The sequence below is a fragment of the Suncus etruscus genome (genome assembly GCF_024139225.1).
Source record: "Suncus etruscus isolate mSunEtr1 chromosome X unlocalized genomic scaffold, mSunEtr1.pri.cur SUPER_X_unloc_2, whole genome shotgun sequence".
Taxonomy (NCBI): Eukaryota; Metazoa; Chordata; class Mammalia; order Eulipotyphla; family Soricidae; genus Suncus; species Suncus etruscus.
The window spans coordinates 287,892-292,500 of record NW_026060315.1 but is presented as its reverse complement, the minus strand read 5'-3'; the positions used below and the strand labels follow the sequence as shown (position 1 = coordinate 292,500).

General features: G+C 48.9%; 1 long non-coding RNA gene across 2 annotated transcripts in view; it reads right to left on the bottom strand.

The window, feature by feature from the left end:
- The window catches only part of LOC126000577 (uncharacterized), an 8,597-nt gene extending 6,335 nt beyond the window's left edge, over positions 1–2,262 (bottom strand). For both annotated transcript variants that reach the window (XR_007492805.1, XR_007492804.1), the window contains exons 1-4: positions 2,202–2,262; positions 1,946–1,990; positions 967–1,020; positions 181–294 (exon numbers count right to left, since the gene is read on the bottom strand). This is a non-coding gene — a long non-coding RNA (uncharacterized LOC126000577). The remainder of the gene's footprint in view (positions 1–180; positions 295–966; positions 1,021–1,945; positions 1,991–2,201) is intronic.
- Between the last annotated feature and the right edge of the window lie 2,347 nt (positions 2,263–4,609).

Below are 4,609 nucleotides of genomic sequence, written 5' to 3'. Positions count from 1 at the left end.
GAGGAGAGGGAGAGAGACAGAAAGACAGAGACACAGAAAAAAGAGATTAGAGAGACAGAGAAAGACAGTGAGAGTGACAGGAACAGAGACCAACAGAAAAACAGACAGAGATAGAGAGACAGGCTGAGAGACAGACAGACAGAGAGACAGACAGAAGGTTCGGGAAGGGCCTCAATTTACCATTCTCCTTGAAACACCATTTCTTCTTCTGGTAGGCGATGAAACTGGACACGGCCCCGGCCAAGGCGGCTACCACGGCCGCCACGATGCCAGAAATCACACCCGGGGAATCGCCTGTGGAAAAACACGCGTGTAACATGTTAGTATGCGTGTGTGAGAGAGACTCGAGTCCATGATGGGACAACCCAGATCATGGGGTTAGGCAGCTTGGTGGACACAGAAATAAGTAGGTACATGACAACACAGAGTGATGAGAGGGGGAAAAAGAGTGATAAAACCGAAGGGAGGGCGTTGGCCTTCCACAGGGATGACCCGGGTTCGATCCCAGGAGGAATTCCTGAGCGCAGAGCCAGGAGTAACCCCTACGCACCACCGGGTATACCCCAAAAACCAAAAAATAAAAAGGGGGTCGGAGCAGTGGCGCACAGCGGTAAGTGTGCTAGCTTAGGACAGAGCAGGGTTCGAATCCCTGGCATCCCATAGGGTCCCCCAAGTCAGGAGTGATTTCTGAATGCAGAGCCAGGAGGAACCCCTAAGCGCCATTGGGTGTGGCTCCCCCCTAAAAAAATACAAAAACAAAAATAAGTGTTGCGAAAATTAAAAATGATTTCAGTCCTAAATTTTAATCCTAAAGTGATTGTAAATTATTTACAAATGGATTTTTTATAAACAAATCAATTGTAAAGACTTTGATTATTCTGGGCCTGTCTCGAGGGACAGTTTTGGGAACTGAATCTCGAATCTCGTTCAGTACGACCCCCCCGGAACTCCGCGGTCCATCCATACCTTGTGCCTCATCGTTCCCTTCTTTCCGGTGGCCTCCGGGATTTCCTCCACCTCCTGAAAGAAAGAGAGGAAGAAAATCAATTGATTGATATGCGGTATTGGGGGGGAGGAGGAGGAGGAGGAGGAGGAAGAAGAAGAAGAAGAAGAAGAAGAAGAAGAAGAAGAAGAAAGAGAAAAAGAAGAAGAAGAAGAAGAAGAAGAAGAAGAAGAAGAAGAAGAAGAAGAAGAAGAAGAAGAAGAAGAAGAAAGAAAGAAAAGGAGGAGGAGAAGAACAGAGAAGGAGGAGAAGAAGAAGAACAAAAGAAGAAGAAGGAGGAGGAGGAGGAGAACAAAAGAAGAAAAGAAGGAGAAGAAGAGGAGGAGAAGAAAAGGAGAAGAAGAGGAGGAGAAGAAAAGGAGAAGAAGAGGAGGAGGAAAAGAAAAGAAGGAGAAGGAGCAGGAGGAGAAGAAAAGAAGAAGAAGAGGAGGAGGATGAGGAGAAGAAAAGAAGGAGAAGAAGAAGGAGGAGGAGAAGAGGAAGGAGAAGAAGAAGAGAAGGAGGAGAAGAAGAAGGGAGAGAGGGAGAAGGAAGGGAGGAAGGAAGGGAGTGAGCAAAGAATGGAGGGAGGAAGAAGGAAGGAGAGGAAAAAGGAGGGAAGAAAGTAAAAAGGAATGAAGGAAGGGAGGGAGGAAGGAATGAAGAAGGGAGAAAGGAAGGAAAGATGGAGAAAGAAAGAAGGAAGAAAGAAAGGGAGAAAGGAAGGAAGCAATAAAGGGAGGAATGGAAGAAGGAAGGAAAAAGGAAGGGAGGGAGGGAGGAAGTAGAAAGGAAAGAAGAAAGAAAGGGAGGGAGAACGAAGAGAGGAAGGAAGGAAGGAAGGGAAGGAGGGAAGAAAGGGTAGGAAGGGAGGGAGGAGGGAGGAAGGAGGGAAGGAAGGAAGGAAGGAAAGAAGGAAGGAAGGAAGCGGCAGGAGAGAGCTTAGGGAAGTAAAAACCATACCTCCACCACCATGCCCATCCAAGAGCTCATCGTCGGAGAAACCACCTGGGAAAGAAGCAGAGAATGACCTTGGGCCCCTGGACATGCTTTGAACTAAGCCAGAGAAAGAAATAGCAGAGCCAGGAGGAACCCCTGAGTGCCGCCAGGTGGGACCCCAAAACCATAATAAATAAATAAATAAACACAAGCAAAACAACAACAAAAAACAACACAACAACAACAACAAAAACACAACTGAAGTCTTCCACAGACTTACCATAGTTTGTGTCCGGCTGTTTGGGGTTCGGGTTCGGTCTCGGGTTCGGGTTCGGGTTCGGTCTTGGCTTTGGGGGATCTGGGGGGTCATCTGTGTGGAACAGAGAGACAGAGAGAGACAGAGACAGAGAGACAGAGACAGGGAGAGACAGAGAGAGAGTTGAGTATCTCAGGGTTTGAGAGAGAGAGAGAAATAACACCAGAAGGGTTTTTGACGTGGCTAGTTCGAACCCCACTTTCCCAGGGGGTCCCCCAGAGCCCACCAGGAGAGATTCCTAAGCAGAGGTCAGAGTAACCCCTGAGTGCTCTGGGTGTGGCCCCCCAATAAAAAAAGATAAGTTTTTCACTCATTTTGGGGGCCGGAGAGGTGGCGCAGAGCAGTAAGGCGTTGGCCTAGGACAGACCAGGGTTCAATTCCCCGGCATCCCCTAGGGTCCCCCAAGTCAGGAGTGATTTCTGAGCACAGAGCCAGGAGGAACCCCCTGAGTATTGCCAGTTTGGGGGCCCCCAAAACCCCAAAATAAAAAATACAAGCATGTACCGAAGACTGGAAAAGCTAGAGGATGAAATTCAATATGGCGCCCAACTTTGGTTCCACCATGAAATTCCTCCATAAGGAGGAACACCTTGAGTGTTTTGCATTAGAGAAGGTAGAGCGACAGCACCCGGGTTGGATCCCCGGCGTTCCGCACGATCCCCAGAGCCCGCCAGGGAGTTATTCCTGAGTGCAGAGCCAGGAGTAACCCCTGAGTACCGCCGGGTGTGGAACACAAGCAAGAAAAAAAATGGATTTTCTAGTGAAGTAAATTTGTAAATCTAGTCCACTCACCATGGCCCAAGCCGTCCTCGAGATTCAGGTCATCCCCTAGAATGAGAAAAGGGGGTTCATTGTTTGTTTGTCACAAGACAAAAAAGTCTTGGGTGCGAGGTCGCCCACAACACCAGACATCCTGGGAAGTGAATTTTTCACCGCCCACCCATGACCTTCTTCTCTCCCACAGAGAGAAGAAAGAGAGAGAGAGAGAGCTGTGTTATCAGCACCCCAAAATTTCACCCCTTCCTCTCGCCCATGAAGAGAAGAATGAGAGACAGAGAGACAGAGAGACAAGAGAATGATGAATTTTCATCACCCCCATATTCACCCCTTCCTCTCTGACTTGACTCGGGGGACCCTATGGGATGCCGGGGATCGAACCCGCGTCTGTCCTGGGTCCGCAATGGGTAAGGCAAGTGCCCTACTGCTTTGCTACTGCTTACTGGATCCCCCCAAATAAATATCAGCCCCAAATAGAGTCCCCTCTCTCTCTCTTCTCTCTCAAAACCATCCATCGCCACATGTATGAACCAAATTCGTGTCTTACCTGCAGTGTCGGGTTTCTTGGGGGGCTTCGGCGTGGGCATGTGGTCCACGTCTACGGAGAAAAGAACAGTTGGGTGAGACTGCACCCCAAAAAAAACATGTATAAGGGGGGAAAATGGCATCTAGTTTGGCTTGTTGATAGACTTCTAGATCATATAAAGTAAAGTGTGTGGGGTGGACTCCTGGTTCTGTGCTCAGGGAGAGCTCCTGGCAGGGCAGGCGTTGGGGTGTTGAATATTGGGGTTCCTCCTGGCTGTGTGCTCAGAAATTGCTCCTTCAGGTTGGGGGGGGACCCTATGGGATGCTGGGATTCGAACCCAGTTTCATCCTAGGTCCGTTGGAGCAAGGCAAATGTCCTGACGTTGTGCTATCTCTCTAGCGTTGAGGGTTGGGTTCCAAGGGGTAAAGAGTCTTGTTAGGTGGTTTTGGGGGGTGTTGTTTGTTTGTTTTTGTTGTTGTTTGTTTTGTTGTGTTGTGTTGTGATTTGGGGGTGGGGGAAGAGCCCGGAAAAATACGCACTCAATGCATCTTCTAGGTTGAAATCATCTTGGCCTAGGACAGAAGGCAAAGAGACAAGTTAGAACGACCTGGCATCCCAGAGAAAGAATCAGAGACAGAGAGACAGAGAATAGAGAGACAAAAATCAGAGAGAGACAGACAGGGAGAGACAGAGACAAAGATTGACAGAGAGTAGGGGGGAGAGAGAGACAGTCAGAGAGACTGTGTATTTTTGGGGTGTTTCTTCCCCTTCGGTGGTGACTCTGCAGAAGCGAGCCGGGTGTGACCCATTCTACGGGTTTCTTTTGAGGCGAAACAACCACAAGGGTCACACCCAGGGCCCCCCCCCACAAACACAATTTTGGGGGTGGCAAAAATGAGCAATATTTGCACACACACACACACACACAGACACAAAAAACTGGTGCGAACTGATTTCTGCGGATTTCCTGCCCCACGTCAGGAGAGATTCAGCCACACACAGAAAGTCACACAGACACACAAATAGACTCAGGAACTCACACAGACACAGAGAGACACAAAAAAGGACT